Genomic DNA, 20,183 nt, shown 5'->3' on the forward strand with positions numbered 1-20,183 from the left:
TAAATAAGTTTTTAAAGTAATTAAAAGACATGTTTGGTTGACTAAAATAAAATTAAAGATATCATAATAACAATTAAAGATTTAAAGATATATCATAATAATAATTTAAAATAAAATTTTTCAGTTCTCCCTTTTAAAAAATTTAAAATGTAAATTTAAATGTCGACTGAAATAAAAGTTAGTGGCTCCTTTCAATTACAAATTATTCATTATAAAATTAAAATTTATCATTATAACAATTTGGACTTAAATCGACCACAATTATCCAACTCCATCAATTAAATCAATCAAATTTTGATTTTTTTATAACAAAACTTTAATTCTGTATAATAAAATGTTAACTATAACTCCTCGTACTAATCTCTCACATCCTAAATCGGACTAAAGCTTACTTTGGTAACATTTTTATTTTTTAAAAATTACTTATAAAAAATAATTTCTTAAAATATGACTTCTAGAAGTTGAAACATTTATATTTTGTAAATCAAATTAAAAATAACTTTTAATAAGTACGAGTAACAACAATTATATTTAGTAAAATAATTTTTAAAATTTAAAATTACTATAACAAACATAAATGTATGAGTTAAATTTAAAATTAATTCATGTATGAAATCATTTTAGACTTTATAATTTTGATAAGTTTCTCCTTAGATACTTTTAAAATCACCCCTGACTTTTATAAACTATAAGCATAAGCACATAAGTTTTTTTATTTACTAAACACAAAATGAAATACTTGTACTTTTGATCGAAAAATTTTACTAAACTAAAGCTATCTTAGCATAATTGAAGTAGTTTCAAATTTTTACAGAAATCTTCCCAGTTCAAAAAATTATAAATTTTTTATGTTTGGAATTTAAATTAAAATTTTTGAACTCTGAAGATAACTGGATCATCACTTATTCCTATTCAACCAACATTAGGCACTCGAAATTTTAAATTTTTTACTTTAACACTAGTCCATCATTTTTCCTAATGCACTTGAATATTTCTAAGTAGTCCTATAACCTCTCCCAAGGTCTAGCAACTTTTTGTTTTAAAGATCATTACCCACACTCTTCAACTCTTGCCAACGATTTTTTCTTCACATATTATGAAGCCCACAAATTCCAACAAAAATGCATAGCCCAATTTTTTCTTTGGCTACAACTGTCAGTTGACGGCTCCCCTTTAGCATCGGCTTACCAAAATGACAATATCCAATGCAAGGACACACAACAGGTCATTAAATTTATCTGCCAAGACCAATCCATTGGCCAGCGACAAACCCTTAAATGGAGCTCAGTACCGCGACGGATTAGTCTTTGACCTGTCGGGTTGGGGGATACTGTAGAAAACCAAAAAAAAAAAAAAATTTATCTGCCAAGATTATGGATTCCACCGGTTCAAGGAGCACCCTCCACCATTCCTATTAGAGTCTACATCACAACCTTAACATGAAAGCTATATCATTCAAATTTTTTAATGTATATCTGAATGGCTATGCACACTTACATAGCGTTATGCCAGTAAAGTGGCTTGTCACACCCGAAAACTTTCCAATAACATAATGCTTTAAAGTACGTTGAAGATTTTTTCCGTAAAATGTGGTAGTTGAAGGCAGTTGTTCCATTAATGCCTGCGGCTACCAATATCTGTACTGTTTATTATTGTAGTCACAAGTCACTTGTGTCAGAAGGTGATAAAGTCGCATATATCCACAGCTATAAACACGCAAGTAAGGTTTCCTTTAGGATCTGGAAAGTTCCATAAGTAAAAGTTTTAGTATCCAAAGTTTTGCAAAATTATTTCTTCTAATGACGTCTCTGATTCATTGGTTGAATAAAGAAAAAGATGTACCAATAGATACCTTAGACCCTATAATAATAAAAGTTTGAATAATGCTAGAGAATCAAGAGGGGTTCAACAAAAAATCTGCCAACTCCTGTTGGGCTGGGATCCTCAAGCCCACTTCACTCAAAAGTAACATCCAAATTTCACTCAGGTAAACCAAACTAACCCTAACTAAGCCCTCTCCTCTCTTTTCACCATTTCATCGCAGCAGAATTCCAAAACCATCTACAACAATACCACACTATCAGGTTCATTGCGTGGCGTTCTCCTCCGTTGTCAACGGACGCAGCACCTCCGTCCACCACGTGCGGGCACCAGCCGACTACCATAGCTCGCTTCAGGTTGCCGCAAAGCTTCCATTCAGTCAACGCACTAACCAGTGTGTTAATCGTAGTTTTGCCCAGCTCCGCCGCAGCGACGTCATGCCACCCAGGTGCGATGAACAAGGGGGTTCTCCTTCTCACCAAGGTTGCACTGCTGCGGATGCATGGCGCTGTTGGCAGTGCCATTGAAGCCTCCCTGCTCTCATCTGACGAACGCAATAGGACGTCCTCTGCTCCAGCCTCAAAACCTCACTTGACAGAACTAATTGGTTAGTGTTTAATAATTGGTGTTGATTGATGTAGGTTTTGAGTACCATGGATGATACTTGTTGGATGTTGCCTATGATTTGGGTATAATTAAGGAATTGTTAGATGTTCCTTCTAATTTCGTTGTTATAACTGTTTGTTGTGAATTTTGGTGTTTTTCTATCAACCAGGAAGTTGCATTGGAAGCCAACTCAAATAGCTTTGACATCCAGTTTCCACCTTCCAATGCGTAGCTTTGTGGCTGAGAATAGGTGGGTTTTTCTATATTTAAGTGACACAACTATATTTAAGTGACACAACTTGTATGCATAACAAGAATTCAGTGTTGGATGTTATGGTATTCAGATTGAATATTGTTTCCAAAACACTTGAAGAAAGGGTCACAAATCAAAAGGAACCATCTCTGAATGCACCCAAGCATGTTTTCGTTTTGCTAGATGATATTTTCTATTTTATCTGTATGCTTTAGGTGGCAACTATTGAATGTTGCAATTACCTGAGGTTGATTTTTGGGAGACAAAAATTGATTTAGTACTCTGCTTTATGTTGCAGTGTGTTCTCACCGGCTTGCAGATTGAACTTGGCTTGCATATATTTTTTTCTTTATTATTAAATGCCTCAAGATGTAGTTTACTAGGATTGTGTCTTTGATGTGCACAACAATTTTATACTGATTTATGAAACCATCTATATGTTCACTATTTAAACTTGAACTAAAGTGCTGGCATGTTTTTATCACTACATGAGTTCCTATTTGTATGGCAATTTTAGTTTATAGTTTTGGACTTGTTAGCCAGCTTTAGACTCCAATTAATCTCATTCCACTGAGATTTACTTGTGATCAACTTGACAATTTTTATTCACTCAAATTTATTGTCCTACCAATTAATTGTTTATTTTACAAATATGATTCCGGTATCGACAATATTAGATTGCTTTAATTTATTAGCAAAGTGTGATGATTACATGAACCTATGTTTCACTTATCATGGAACATGATGAATTGATCCACTAAATAATCTATAGTATCGTTAAACAGATTAAACTTTTCCACTACATACTGTGAACACATGATTCATTCAATTATGCAAGCTCTTATATATATATATATACTGTTTTTTTATATTTGATAAGCAATCATTCACATATATGCTGTAAATTCTGATTATTTTAATTTAAATGTTTACACTAAATATATAGAACATATATGTGTGTACCTTCACCTATAAATTAGGCCTTTTTGGCAATTGATTATGATATTGCATTAACAAGAGTTTTTCTTGTGTAACTCATTAAATACTACTGGCAACTAATTTAAAAATGACCTTTTTAAAAGTGACTAGAAATAACCACACACACACAGAGACTAGAAATAACCACACACACACACACGCACGCACGCACATGCATCTAGCACAAAATGCTCTAGCACCATCATCTTTATCCTTATGTCATTTACCTAGACAACTAGAATCATATGCATCTGTTAGATTTGAAAGCAAACCTCCTTATATATATATATATATTCTGTGAATATGTAGCTTGTAATAAACTTTTGATGAATCGGTACTTCTAGAAAATTGCTTAATTTACATCTTTGAAGGATTAGTAAAGAAGTTGATTCTAGAGCTTTCATGGACCCTTCTTTCTTAACAAGGAGTTCTTATTCCTTTTTTTTTTCATTTCCTTTTTTGATAATGATATTTAAGGATTTGTTGGATGTTGCTTTTGATTTCATCTGCAGGTTTTATTAAAGGATTTGAGCCTGTTATATAACTGTTTCTTGTGAACAAGCACCAGGGTTGTGTTGCCATAAAGCCAGTCAAGATGGGGAAAAAGATAAAATGATATTTACCGTTAATGACGTGTCATTCCACATGATCCTATTTGTGACTTACAGCTACTGTTGTCATTGACAGAAATTATTAGAGTCGCGATGCTCGCTAGCTACGTCCATGACATGATGAGCACACTAACTAAAAACAACGTCATAGAGAAGCTTGCGGAGATTGATGAAATCGAATTCGGATTCTTAATTAATTATGTGGATGGTGCTTCTGATAGGCATTAGGATGTTTTTTTTCATTGCGAATTGGATGGTGCTGAATATGTTTTCCGAGTTATCAGGTGCAATGCATTTGCGGATGCATGTACTTCATTGAGAAGTGGATGACTTTTATTTTTTTTAGATATTCCTCAGTAGGTTTCATGTGTTAAGAATTTGAGATTGTCCAGTAATTAGTTCACAAATTGTGGTTGTCTCCAGTTCATTAAGCAATACATTGCCTTATTATGCTATTCAGTCTACTCTCGTTGGTGTATATACCCCATTTGTTTTTTACTACATATAGGTGGCACTTTGATGCATTAACCGGAATGATGTTAACTAAATGGAAGTTTATTTATTTTTTATCCTTGTTTTCTATTGCTGAAATTGTGAAGTTGCTGGTACTTTAAGCATTGCCTGGCCTTCTATTGTAATCAGTCTACTCGGCAGGTTCCTTTGTGTTGGCACCGGTGACTTTATCCAAACTTTTATGTGGATGATGCTTCTGATAGACATTAGGATATTTCTTTTCATTGCAAATTGGATGGTTCTGGATATATTTTACGAGTTATCACGCGCAATGCATTTGTAGATGCGTGTACTTCATTGAAAAGTGGATAGCTTTTGTTTTTTAACGTATTCCTCAGTAAGTTTCATGTCTTATTATGCTAGTCAGTCTACTCTGCTTGGTATATATTCTCCATTTATGTATGACTACATATAGGTGGCACTTCGATGCATTAAGCGGCATGATGTTAGCTAAATGGAAGTTTATTTTTTTTTTCTATTGCTGAAAGTGTGAAGTTGCTGGTACTTTTAGCATTGCTTGGCCTTCTGTCATAATCAGTCTACTCGGCAGGTTCCTTTATGTTGATATCGGTGACTTTATCCAAGTTTTTAAGTGAATGATGCTTCTGATAGGCATTATGATGTTTATTTTCATTGCGAATTAGATGGTTCTGGATATATTTTTTGAGTTTCATGTCTTAAGCATTCGCGAATGCGTATATTTCATTGAGAAATAAAATAAAACAAAATATAGCTAGGTTAAGGAAATTAAACTCAATCAGGAAATTACAACGAAAATTAAACAAACAAATAAAATGAAAGACATATATAATCATCATTAGATATTGTAATGAAAACCAAAATCTAATTCATTGATTTTTTTTTTCAGTTTCTACATGGTAAATGGCTAGAACATCAAATCCTTCACAATCACACCCTAATAATTAAACATGAAAAAAAAACTCCATCCCTAATTAAAAACCATTATACTAGCTATAAGGACTAATAATAATAATAATACTATAGTCTATGCTAGTATCTATAACAATATTTAACAATAACAAGAATAATAATAGTGTTATTAATTAAATATTCATAGTGATTTAAAAAAATCAGTTTTTGTAACAACAGCATTCCTCACTTTGCTAAGATCTATAACTTTGAGTGTTCTTCCAACATCTTCCAATACTGAGAATGCTGATATTTGACTCCTTGCTAGCCTCCTAGCAATAAACTCATGTGGTGGTAGCAATATTTTATTATTATTATTATTAACATCATATTCATCATAATCTTCAGCTAATAAATCCTCATCTTATTATTAACATTTTATTACTATATAATAAACCACCCAAATAAAAAATATAAAAAATAGTACAAACACACATAGAAGTCAAGCATATATACCTATTGTTATTAATATCTCAACTAACTATATCACTATACCAGATTTTTCCAAATAACTCAACTTAAAAAACATCTAATTAGCATGAATAAGAAACATTCAATAACACATTGTCATAAAATTTCATACAATACAAAACTATCCTATCCAACATACCTTAGACCTCTCTTGAATAACAACTTCACCCACACTCAATTCTTCATTGCCTTCATTTGAATTGATCAATGTGCTATTCGATCCGCCTTCTAGGGTTGAAAGCTCCATGGACGATGCTTTTATCCAGAAGCTTTGTACCGCGAAGTAATTTCTTTGTGCATGAAGGATCTGGTGTGATGGTCTTTGCATGAGAACGGATACGTTATCGAATCACGAACATAACTTGAACCACGCTCATGAACGACATGGCCAATGGCGGCAAGCACTGGGGAGAAGCGACGATGGAGTCACGGGTTGATTGAATTGTTGGAGAGAGTGGGCGAAATTGATAAGTAGAATAGTGAAAGGTTGCACTGCAACCGGGCGGCATGGATCGAGGGTTGCACGCACCGGGGAGAAAGGACGAAGGAGCTACGGGTTGAATGATTTGATGGAGAGGGTGGAAAAAATGGATGAGCAGAAGAGAGAAAGGTTTCACCGTAACCGAGAACCTCTTGCAAGCACCACGATCAATCGCTACACCGCTAATGGCGGCACAGACCGTGGGTTACCGAGAAGGGAGCGCTGGAGGATGCCTTGGATGGAGGAGGTTTGCGCCTTTGCTGTTTGGAAGAGAGGACCGATGCACGGCAGCCGTGGAGAGGGAGAGAGGGTGAAGACTCGAAAGTGTTGAAGTCTCTTCCGTGATTCCCATCGCAAGGTTATGGACGTATCATACCAAACCTGATTTTGACATTAAAAAACAATTAATAACAAATATTCTAAATTAAAAATAAATAAAATTAATTAAGATAATTATAATTAATTAAATTGTTTAATTCCACTGGTTAAAAGTTAGTTCCATATACTTTTTCTAAAAGTTTAGTATGAGAAATTGCTGATTGAAATGAATCTGATTATACTTAAGCATACTTAAGTGCGGTGGGATAGTAATGGGATGCACATTTGATCATCGCATAGCGGATGCATACTCAGCAAACATGTTCCTTGTATCATGGGCCAACATGGCCCAATCCATCAGGCCCAACATCAAAGGCAAAAAAGTTTGTGTTATGCGTAAAATTAAAACTACCATATTGAAAGATAAAAGAAGCTAATTTAATGACTATGGTTAAAAGAAGTAAAATAATTAGGTGGTTTCTAACCAGTCCACTCCTAATTAACATGTAATCCATCCGGTCAATTTTTAATTCGTTGACTTTTGTTTGGTTAGTAATTCTACTACTAATATAATTGTTTAAATTTAACTAAATGTAATTTTTTAATCATAATAAGGTCATTTTATAATTAATTTATTTTTTAAATATATGTCATTGTATAATTTTAAAGAGAATAAAATATATTTTTTATTTTTAACATTTGTAATTTTTTTTCAAAAATATTTTTAATGTTTAATTGTATTTAATTTTAATTTATTCTTAATATTTTTTATTTACATCAAAATAACACTCGAACATTAAATTCATCTAAAATGTTAAAGATAAAATTGAAAACGTTAAAGATAAAATTAAATGAATAAAAAATATTAGGAAAAATTTGAATAAAATTAAACATTAAAAGAGTTAAGCTCCATTTTGGTCATTGAGATTGGCGAGTTGAACTCATTTAGTCCTTGAGATCCCAATTGCTCTAATATAGTCTCCTAGATTCGAAAAAGTGCATCACGTTAGTTCCAAACACATTTTTCGTCACCAGAGCTCAACATCGTGAATGACGTAGCTTAGTTTTTGCCATGCTGGAGAAGGAACAACATCATCGTATATGTTTTATGTAACACCCTAACTACTAAAGCTCACGCTTCCGGCTGCGCGACTCTGATAGCTCGGACATTACGACGACTTTTAAATTATTTAATACTAAAATATGAGTCTGTTTAAAATTTTAAACCGCAATACCGCTCCCAAAGATACTTTCGTTCGATAACGTACATCAATACATACCATACAACTTACAGAAACTCATAAAGAATACATCCATATATATACATACATATATATAAGTAATATTACAAACATAATCCAATATAATTCCTATCCCTCTTACAGATTATATCAAGATAAAGGCGAGGGTGCAGTAAACCATAACTAAAACAATACAGAGCATCACAACAACAATTAAATAAGCTCTTCATAACTTCTGCGCCCACATCCTGAAAGGGGAAAAATGTAGGGGGGGTGAGAAACATCATCCTCGAAAGGGTTCTCAGTAGAGGGTTTTTGGGAATTATTGTAATAGGATACATGAAGATAAACCGTACCAGTGATTAATAACTGTCTTATGCCCCTTTTCAAATACAAAGGTTTACAATAAAAGAGAAATCTGAAATCCTTTTTCTAAAAGAAGAAACTGTTCATTTAAAACAATATTCAAAAGCATTTCCAAAGGCTTATCTATGCTGAACCAAATTAGCCTTTCACACATTTCCAAACCATAACCACAATACCGAAACCAACCATCGGTACATCTCAATTCAACCACGGCCCTAGGCCTAAACAATCCAACCAACAACCAATCACCACAATCCAATAGTGTCCCAGATGCAAACACAGATAGAAAGTTCAAGCACAAACAAACAGTTATTACAAGTAGAACAGTTAGCAATTAATCACATAGGCAAACCAAGTATAATATGCACACCCAACCAATGTCACACAAATGCATATGATGCATGCCTGTCCCTAGTGGCTGATGATATCATCTGTCGGTTACCAAGCCAACCCGACGTGTCCGGTAGCTAACCCGGACACAGTCTCTCTGTTGCGCTTTATTATCATTAGAGGGTATCTGCGCCCTGTCGCCATTAGAGGGTATCTGCGCCCTGTCGCCATTAGAGGGTATCGGTGCCCTGTCACCCTTACAACCAGAGAGAAAACACAAGCATACTCGCATACAACATTCATCTCAGCCATCCGGCTCACGGTTCATTCCAGAACCAGCCAATTTATCAATAAATACAGCCCTTCGGCTTAAGTTCATAATTCATAATCAGCCATACGGCTCACAACTCATTCGGCAATCAGCCATAGTCCAATAGCATACACAGCCATTCCGGCTCATAGCAAAATAGTACTTCCACCATTCGACATCATCAAATTCATAAATCAGCATTTAAGCCATAAATCACTTTTCTCAATTCATTCACTTTGAAATCAAGTTTCAACTCTTTTCAGCCTTGGCTTTAAAGATCTCATTTCTCAAATCATCTCAGGCTCATAAGCCACTTTTACTCAAAGTAAGTTCCCTTTTTAAAACAAAGCCACTCTCGGCTTTCTCTTTCCAAAACTTCCAAAACCATGGCAAGTTAATGATTTATTTCAAAGTATTCAAATTCATCCATCCAACAATGGAATTTTATAACAAAAGTTTCTCGGCAGAATCCCAAGTCTTTAGGGAAGGTCAACCTATATCAATTCCTTAGAATTCATTGAAACTATTAAAATCATAGATTCTCGGTTCAAGTAAATAAAATTGAATTTATTATGAAACCGACCATACAAAATCACAAGTTCCAACCCGGTCCAAAAACCAACTCATTTGAAAAGGAACCGGTTCATTTGAATCAAACCACTTTCAGGTTTCTTTTTGGAACCCATTTTTCTGACTCTTCCCAAAATGCCTCAAACTTAATTACTCAATCAAAAGTCTAGATTCCTTTGAAATCACTAAAAGCTCCTTTTTATATTGAAATCGATATTAGAGCATCATTCTTTCCTTCAGTGATTCAAACGGTAAAAATAGTTCATTTCTAAATAAGTTAAACCCAAGGCATAAAGTTCACTAAATAAATTAAGCTTGAAAATATAAATATTCTCTTAACAAATCAAATAATACCACTTCTCAAATCCAACCCCTTTTAAATGACTTTTTAAACAAGACTAGGATTTTGTAGAATTTTCGGCAGCACCTCCCCTAAAACTTGGACTTTTGCCACCCGGTTCGGGTCCCAACTAAACCGTTTCTCATTCCTTTTCAACAGCTCAAAACCAGAAATCAATTCAAAGCAAGCTAAATCCAACAGTCGCCTCAGTGGCACATCTCAAGAAAACCATTTCAAAATCAACTCAATATCAACCGATTTAACTCATTTCCAAAGCTTTAAAGAATCGGTTTAGCAATAAATCATTTATCAAAACCAAATCGATTAAAGCAACCCAAGCTGAATTTCAAGAGTATTCTATCTTTCACATCATCAAAATAATTGACTCAATTCAAACCAATCCTCAACGGATTAAACTCATATTTTAAATCTTTAAAGAGTCAACTTCAGACATTACATTTCACAAAACCACACAACAATTCAGCCAAACCAACATCCATAGTCATTCGAGTCAATCAAATAATACATAAGGCAGATACAATCACCAAATACACAATATCTCACACCAGTATCCATATGTAATAATTCCAATACACAAAACATAGTGTTTGGAAAGCGCCCCTACCTCAAAACGCAATTCCATAACCCAAACGTCTCACAGAGTCCTTTCCGTCTCAACCCAAAATCAAAGGCAGCTTCAAAGCACAGCCCCACACGTTTCGCAACAGTGTAAACAGCTCTAAATTACCACAAGCAACCTCAGTTACTAAACTCTAAGGACATTAATACCGTAAAGGCTTTAATACACGTATGGGACACTAACGTAAGGCTTTCAAAACATAATTACTTACCGAAACTAAGAAAGGACGGCTGAATCGAAACAGCGGCGGTCTCCGGGCCCGCTCGGCAACAGCCCGGCAGCCACCTCAAGCGGCAGTGGCGACAAATTCTGATTACGACATCTGAAACCAACACGCAGCGACTATAGTATTCCCGGAATTCAAAAAGGACAGAAACTACAATTAAAACCCTTACCGGCAGAGCGTTCTCCAGCGGCGGAGGCAGCCTCAGCTCCAGCTACTCATAACAGCAACAACAGCTCTAACCGCGATAGGCAATGACTCGAACTCAGCCCTATGTTATCAAAACCTTAGGATTTCTACCCAATTATAACAGTGCAGATTTTCAAGGGTTCCGGAAATGTAACTCTTACCGCAACTAAGGAGAAGTGACTGAGCCATGAAGCGGCATCCCAAGCGGTGTTTCCGGTGGCCACAAGACTGCTCCTGGCGGCCAGAACCGCAACACGGTTTCTTCCTCCTTCGGCAGCAACAATAGTGGTGCTTTTCGGCCACCACAGGTCTCCGGCAACAGTAACAGAAGCTCCAACTAAGCACCGCAGAGCAGCAGTTTGGCAGCACCGTCGGCCAAGTTGCGGTGATGGAGACGCCCTCAACCGCGGTGAAACGCGACGGCTGTGGAAGCTCGGCGGCGGCTGGCTTTGTGACGAGGATGACGGTGCGGTGACGGCGCGTCAGCAGTGATGCGACAAGCTGGTCGGCGACGAGGAGAACGGAGAAGGCCCCACGCTCGGCGACGGTGACAGGCGGTGATGGCTTCCCCGCGGTGGCTCCCTTTCGTGCATCTTCTCTCTCTCTGCGCGCGAGTTCGGAGGTGGCGAGGCAGTGAGGTGCGACGGTCTTCTCCCTCGGTCAGGCGACGGCGCGATGGCGGCAGTGAAGCCCGCATGCCGGCGCGAGCCTTTCTCTCCTCCTTCTCCTTTCTCGGCCCTCATAGATCTTTCCCCTCCTTGTCAGCAGCGGCGGCGACGGTGGCAGTGGCGTCCACCACGCCGCCTTTCCTCCTCCCTCAATCTGCTTCTGCTTCTGTCTTTTCGTTTGGTTTGGGAACCATGTGTGTGTGTTGGTACAGAGAGGGGCAGCAACTGCTGCTACTATAACATTAGGGAATTGCGTGTGGGTGAAACGGGTCGGGTTAGGGTTTTCAGGGTTAGGGTTTCATTTTCAAAAATTAGGGTTAGGGGCATATCTGTAATTTCACCCAAAAAAATAGGTATAATGTAGTAATGTAGTAATTGAAACCCAAACTAAATCCAACACTAATTGTATATAGAAAATACTATTTGCTCATCAATTTCACAAATTATTTTCAATAAAATGCCCAAATCTAAAAATTAGAAATAATATACTTGATTTTCTTCATTTTCCAAAATAGCAGTAATAATATTTAAAATATTACTTATCTAATCCAAATCATATAAAATCTTTATTATTTCATAACTATCAATCTTATACTTTAAATATAGAAAATAATCCAATAATTATAAAATTGGATAATAACCATAACTTATCTCAAATTCAATAAATCAAAACTTGCCTTAATTACCTTTAATAAAATAATTTCTAAAATTAAGGCTATAAATAACTATATGATTTGAGACTTGATCATAATAAGACTTTTCAAAAGTTCTGGGTCTTACATTTTAGCGCTAAAGAAAGATTGAAACGACATCGTTTGAGGATTTTAGAGTAATAAAACGTTACTTTTCCACCTTTTGTTCATTCTTTGTATTCTCTCCCCTAAATTTTAAAACAAAAACATTTCTCTCTCCCATGGCTGAAAGTAACTAGTGGTTGTTGGAAGAGAAAGGATTTGTGGTTGAATATTGATTTTCATAAAATGTGTATAAGCGTGCATGAAGGTTGAACATAGCTGTAAGGATTTTAACTCTGCTCACAGAGGTTAGTGACGAGTGGCAAAAATTTTTTTTTTGTGTGATTTTTTTGCGATATATATATATATATATATATATTGGCGATGATATTTCTTTGTTTCTGTTATTTTGATCCTACTTTTGTTGAACATGAGTTTGTGCTAGGGTTTATTTTTGTTCTTGTGTTACTGGGTGCAATGATTCCTATATATGCGTTGTAATCATAATTCTTGATCACTAAGTATGTACAGAGAAGAACTAAATTGGTTCAATCACACTTTTCTTCCACCTCATATAATTGTTATCATGTCCAGCGTGACAAGGACTAAGCTACATTACTTACGCCATTGAGTTCCGGTGATGGAAAATGTGTTTGGAACTAATGTAGTGTATTTTTTCAAATGTATGGGACTAAGAATAATTAGAATTTTAGGGACTAAATCAGTGCAACTCGCCAATCTCAGAAGTTAAAATGGGACTCAACTTAACATTAGAGATATTTTAAAAAAAAAATTACAAAAATTAGAGACAAAAAGCATACTTTTGAAAAACTTCATCTCTTCCATAATTTTTTATAAAAAAGGAAAAAAAAAACTTCTTCATTGCGTCCCTTAATCACCCTCTCACTCATCCTCTCTAATTCAATAATTCTCTGCTCTACCTTCTCTCTCATTGTTGTTTTTGCCACTTTAAGAGGGGTATAGTATTTCCTTTTTCTTTAAACTAAGAGAAAATTTGAAAAACCAACATTATACAACTAAGCAATCAATTTTTTAAAAAATCTTAATTTAAAAAATGAATTTTATGCTAAAAAAATTCGCGCCCTCCCACTCCCCTTCACCTCTCTTCTCCTTTCCCTCTGCTTTTTTTTACGCCGCTTCCACCTTTCAAGAGTCAAAAAACAAGAGGATGCTAACATAGACATTGAAAAATTCCGTCCATCCCTCTAGTTGTCGCATTTTTTTCAATAATTTTTTTATGTTTTTTCCTTTAGTTGTGGATATATATTTTTTAATAATGTTGGATGTTTCTTCTTTTTGGTTTTTGGATAATTCTTTTTAATAGTTTTGGATGTGTATTTTTTCTAGATTTCGGTTGTATCTTTTTTATAGGTTTTGCTTGTTTCTTTTTCTTATGTTTTGGATGTTTCTTCTTTTTAGGTTTTGGATGATTCTTTTTAATAGTTTTAGATGTGTCGTTTTTCTAGGTTTTAGATATGTCTTTTTTTTATAGGTTTTGGATGTTTCTTTTCAATAGTTTTTATGTTTTTTTTTTCTTAATTTTTGGATATTTTTTTATGTTATGAAAAGTAACATCCAAAACTTAATAGAAAAAAGTCTAAAATCATAAAAAAATATCCAAAACTTAACAAAAAAAGCATCTAAAATCGTTGAAAAGAACATCAAAAATCTAATAAAACAAAACATCCAAAATCATAGAAAAAAATTATGAAATGTCTAAAATTTAAATATCCAAAATTCAAAGGTATTGTTTGTTTTCATTTACTTTTTAACGTACATGTGCAGAAAAAAATCTGAAATCTCTAAAATTCAAACATCGAAACCTAGGTATAAAAAAATCTAACATGATGCTTTCGTTTTTAATAATTTGCTTTTATTTATTTTTAGTTGTATATTTCTAGAAAAATACCCGAAACCTCTAAAATTTAAACATCTAAAATCCAAGAATAAGAAACATATAAAATTATGTTTTTTTTTAATAGTTTGGTTTCATTTATTTTTAATTGTACATTTAAAAAAAATCCAAAACTTCTAAAATTTAGACATCCGAAATCTAAATATAAGAAACATCTAAAAGTAACACATTCTTTTTTTTACCATAATTAAAAGAACTTTTTTTACCATGGTCTTAGATGTTCTCTTTTATTTTTACATTTTAAGTATTTTTGTTGTTGTTAGGTTTTGAATTTTTTTACAATAATTTTAAATTTTCTTATTTAATTTTAGATATTTTTTAATTATATTTTAGATATATTTTTTTAATTTTGAATATTTCTTTTCAATTAATTTTAAATATTTTTTTAGTTTGTTTGTAACTCAACTAATAATTAATTGTTATTGACTGATACCCGGTCAATTACCTAACATGATTGTTAAACTAATTCTCTCTTTCATTTTTAGTTCATAGAACCTTCCACTTCACAATTGAACACCACACTTATTTTCTATCTTTTCAACTATTATCTATTATATTCTTGTATTTATTTATTCTAATAATGATGTAGCAGGTTGTCGCCAAAATGGCCATAGTGGTGGATGGAAGGAAGAGACTAGCCGATGGTGATGATAGTAGTAGTAATGGAGAAAAAGGAAAAAAAATCACTGATGAATTCTTATTTTGGAAATGTGCTTTCCATACCCTTTGGTAAAAAACTGGTGGGGGAACTGGTGGAGAAACCATTATGGTGGGTGGCAAATGTGGTTCATGATTTTTTGGAGGTGGCAGTAACAAAGGAGCGCACTTTCATTACAAGAATTTGACAAATTAGCGACGATTTTTTGTGAGAAATATTTTTTGTTACTAATCCGTTACTAATTTGTGAGGAATTAGTGACGCACTGACGACAAATTAATGAGCGGTCACAAAATACCCGAACTTGAGAAAAGCGACTAATTAGCGAGAGATTTACGAGTAAGTTTGTTTCTCGCAAATTGACTTTTGTGGATAAAAAAAGAGCGAGAAAAAATTGTCACAAATTAATTAGCGAGTGACAATGTTCTAGAAAATCAGTCACTTAGGGGTTCAATCGAATAAAAGCAAAGTAGCGAGAGATATTATTGTCACTATTCCATCTAGGGATGTCAATGGGGCGGGGCGGGGGCGGGGGAAGCCTCCCTGCTCCCCGTCCCCGCCCCCAAAATTAATTCCCATCCCCGCCCCGATCCCCGCCATGGGGGGATAATTGTCCCCATCCCCATTCCCCGCGTTCTCCATATTCCCCGCGGGGCCCCATTCCCCATCCCTTTATATTTAACATTCATATGAAAATTATAGTAAAAAATATCAAAAAAATAAAAAACAAACTACAAAATACTATTACAAACACACAAACATATCTTATTCAAGATTATAAGTCCAGAAATACAACATAGCAAATTATAATCTATAAAATAAAATCTTAAAATACAACTTCTATTCTAAAAAAAAGCGATAAGATATAGTCTTTAACATTAAGTATTCTTTGATGGTCAGCATACTTAGCAAGAGAAATCATAATTGCTTTAGATACATAGAAGGAGAGAAAATCAAGCAACTATTTCAAAATCAAACCCTAACTATTTCAAAATTATAAACCCTATATGTCTAATTGCTTTAGATACATAAAAGGAGAGAAAATTAAAATTATACAACACAATGAGTAGAGAATACTGAATAATAGGGTTAGGGTTTTTTTAATTGGTAAAATTACTAAAAAATTCACCTATGTTAGAAATAAAGTAAGGTTATTTAAGAAATTTCAAACATTCGGGGAATTATCGGGGATGGGGCGGGGATCCCCGCTCGGGTCCCCGCGCCTGTCTCGGGGGAATTTGGCTCCCCATCCCCATCCCCACGGGGAAAATTCCCCACAAACGGGCCCCATTCGGGGCGGTCCCCGCGGGGATCCCCGCTTCCTAGGGATTTTTGACACCCCTAATTCCATCGCAAGTGTTTGATATACAATTAGCGAGAAACAGTTCACACACTAGTTCATCGCTAAATAAACTTTGTGCGAAAAGGCTAATTAGTGAGGAACAATGTTACTAGCTAATCTGTCACAAAGACTTGAAGTGTATTCTGTGATGGACAAATTCCTAGCTAATTTGTCATCAAGGTTTTTATTTTTAGCGAGCAACTAGTTTCTCGCTAATTTGTCGCATAATATTGTAAAAATTTAAAATTTGGATAGCGACAGAAAATAGTTGTCGCTAACTCATCGCAACGGATAAATCATTCAGCTAGGAAAGTGTTCCTTGCTAATTAGTCGCTAAAGTGAAAATACGGATATTGAGTGCCTAGGACCTAAGTAGCAAGAAATTTGTGACCGTTTAACAACTGTCACACTTCATTCGCTGATTTCAAGTCGCTGATTAGCGAGCAAAATATATTTGTCGCTAAGTTGTCGCAAGTTGAATTTAGCGATAAACTTGGCAACGACAATATTGTCGCAAAGTGTAACACCCTAATTAGCCTAAGCCTTACCTCGCGTCGTAAAGCAAAGGTAAATAAGAGGTTACGACAGTTCTAAGCTCATACATATAATATATAGAAGAATAATATAATATCTAGAAGCCCGATGAAAGATATAGCTCAAATATTGGATTTCAAAAGCGCAAAGCGTACTAACGTGCTACTAGCTTAAGGCACAAGAAACAGATAAGATACAAGAAAATATAAGTATATAATATCATAGGAAACTAGCCACGACTCACAGAGTTTAAGCCGGCTAGCCATATACAAGTATACAGAACCATAGAGAAACCTGACAGTTTAAAAACAGCTTATACAAGTTGTTCTCTCAAATACAATCCTCTAGAGTAAACAAAATACAAAATACAAAAGTGAGAGACATATAAACAAAATAAACCAAAAAGACTCCAAAAGAATCCAAGATCCTCCGCTCCTGTCACCATCCAAAGCAACTCACTGAGGTGGGTTGCGACCTGCATCTGAAAAAACACAACAAAGATATGGTATGAGAATCGGAGGTTCTCAGTATGGTAACAGTGCCCAGTGATGTAGGATATAAGACCCCGGGATGCCAAAGGCAATCCTAAGCTCCATATCCATCATAAGATTCAAGCTTAAAGCATTCTAAAACAAATAAGCATAATATAAACCTTATCATAAGTAAACCGGGTGATCTATCTTAAGGGATTTCTATTCTAACTAAACACCGTTGTCCCACAGCCTTCACCAACCTATCCTCCATGCGATCCCATCGCCACCGCCTTCCAAACCTCCCCAATCCCAGTAGAAAGCACAATTAATAACAATGCAAGTAATTCACAAGTAAAAACATACAAGGCAAGTAGATCAAGTAAGCACTTATACATGTTATTCAATTAGACATACAAATATAAGTCGGCAAAGCAAACAAACAGATAGAAATGCATATGATGAATGCCTGCCCTACTGGTTGTGATATCACATTGTCGGTTCAACTGCCAACCCGACACATCTCCATGGAGACGTCGCCCTTCGGATTTCTCATATGGGAACTGAACGAGACGGACTTCTGCTAGTAAAGAATTTTATAAAAATAATCACATTGTAGGTGTAGTTTCTAAACCAGCAAAGAATCATTCCATACAAAAGTTTGGTTGTCACAAGTAACAAAACCCAATAAAATTTATAATCGAAGTATTTAAACCTCGGGTCGTCTCTCAAGGAATTGCAGAGAAGTATGATTTATTATTGGTTATGGAAAAAGGTATATTTTTGGGTTTTTGAAATAGGGAACGAGGAAATAAATTGGCAATAAAGTAAATTAATTATCATGAAAACCATTGCAAGGTATAAAAACTAGAAATCCCATCCAAGTTATCCTTATCAAGTGTGATGAGTATTGTTTATTGGTCCCACTTAGTTAACCCTTACTAAATAAAGAAAAGTCAAGTGGACTAATCAATGGGATTCCTCAAGTCCTAGTCAACTCCTATGGAAAGACTAGCTTTAGAGGGATCCGAATCAATCAGCAAATTCCAATTTTCAGTCAACAACTAAGTTTGATAACTCAAGTGTCACCAATTACTCAACCAAAGCAAGGGGGAAAATCTAAATTAAATTAAAAGCATCAATAACATGAATTTGAAGAAAGCAATCTTAAATCTGAAATACCTCGAATTGTATTAAGTAGAAAATCAAATTAAACATAGGAATTCATAAACTAATTTGGCAACATAAAGTAATCAATAAGGGAAATGGATAAACTAGAATGATTAGAATAAATAAAAGTAGAAGAGAATATAAATTAAAGGAACATTGAACCTGGAATTAAGAAGGAATGAACCATAAACTAAGAAAAATCCTAAATCCTAAAACCTAAGAGAGAGGAGAGAGCCTCTCTCTCTAGAAAACTACATCTAAAACTTAAAATTGTGAATATTGAATGAATGTTGAATCAATGATTTGATTCCCCCATTCTCCAGCCTCTATTATGTGTTTCCGGGCTTGGATTTGGGCCGAGAAAGAGCCCAGAAATCGTTGAGGGTGAATTCTGCAACTTTCTGCACGTGGCGTCTGTCACGCGTACGCGTAGGTCACGCGTGCGTGTCATTTGGAAGTTTTCCTTATCACGCGTATGCATCGCTCGTCCTCTGCGCTAAGCACGCGTCCGCGTCGTCCATGCACGCGCGTCGCTACCATTTCCTTCAAAACTTCATTTTGCGTGTTCCTCCCATTTTTTGCATGTTTCCTTTCTGTCCTCTAAGCCATTCCTGCCCTATAAAGCCTGAAAATACTTAACACAGAGATAATGGCATCGGATGGTAATAAAGGATAAATAAAATTAACAGTTTTAAGGCCTAGGAAACATGTTTTCACATATATCACAGAATAAGGAAGGAATTGTAAAACCATGCAAATTATATGAATAAGTGGGTGAAGAATTAATAAAAACCACTCAATTGAGCACAAGATAAATCATAAAATAGTGGTTTATCAAAAACCCCCGAGATATAGTGCCTGGATCACTGTCCAGGTACCGGCGCCTGCTCGCCTATAGATCCGAAGGGATGCGAGCGGGATACTCTTGCCATAGACCTCACATCTCAACGCAAGCGAGACGAACCACCGCCCTTATGCCGCCGCTATCTCGACAAGCAGGATCCAACCACCGTCCCTGCCGGGGGCATAGCGTCTCATATTCTCAGTAAAAAAATAATATTTCAGTGGTTTTAGGAAACATTTTCAGTATACAGAGATCCATCATCTCAATCTGAGTCCTCGACTCATCTCAACCACTGTCCATTCATAACTCATTTTCCAATGTCAAAATTTCATCATTCCTCATCTCATATATCACTCATCCTCCACCCAACATCAAATTATTTTCAGCACGCCAGAAACCTAGGCCTCCGTTTTCTAATTTATCATAAAACCATGTTCTAGCAACCTTAAGTTACATCCCATGTTCTAATACTCAAAATTAAGCCCATAAGTCTTAAAATGGTGTTTTAGAAGCTTACAACCTTGTTGGGAAGGTAGAATACTTGAAAAACAAGAAAAATTTAAGAAACAGGACGTGTGCGGCCGCACAGGGGTGTGTACGTGCGCAAGCCCAGGAAAATTTAAAATGGGTGTGTACG

General features: G+C 35.3%; 2 long non-coding RNA genes and 1 pseudogene across 2 annotated transcripts; 2 read left to right on the plus strand and 1 right to left on the minus strand.

Moving 5' to 3' along the window:
- LOC140180580 (coniferyl alcohol acyltransferase-like) overlaps positions 1–15,374 on the plus strand; it is an 82,770-nt pseudogene extending 67,396 nt beyond the window's left edge.
- Positions 1,694–4,836, plus strand: LOC112766067 (uncharacterized). Its single transcript, XR_003184087.3, has 3 exons — positions 1,694–2,428; positions 2,597–2,677; positions 4,171–4,836. It is a non-coding gene; the product is annotated as an uncharacterized lncRNA (long non-coding RNA).
- Positions 5,823–7,039, minus strand: LOC112763168 (uncharacterized). The gene is made up of 2 exons (XR_011875169.1): positions 6,323–7,039; positions 5,823–5,984 (listed from the first exon to the last, which is right to left on the minus strand). It is a non-coding gene; the product is annotated as an uncharacterized lncRNA (long non-coding RNA).
- Positions 15,375–20,183: the final 4,809 nt, after the last annotated feature.

The sequence above is a fragment of the Arachis hypogaea genome, chromosome 17 (assembly GCF_003086295.3).
Source record: "Arachis hypogaea cultivar Tifrunner chromosome 17, arahy.Tifrunner.gnm2.J5K5, whole genome shotgun sequence".
Taxonomy (NCBI): domain Eukaryota; kingdom Viridiplantae; phylum Streptophyta; class Magnoliopsida; order Fabales; family Fabaceae; genus Arachis; species Arachis hypogaea.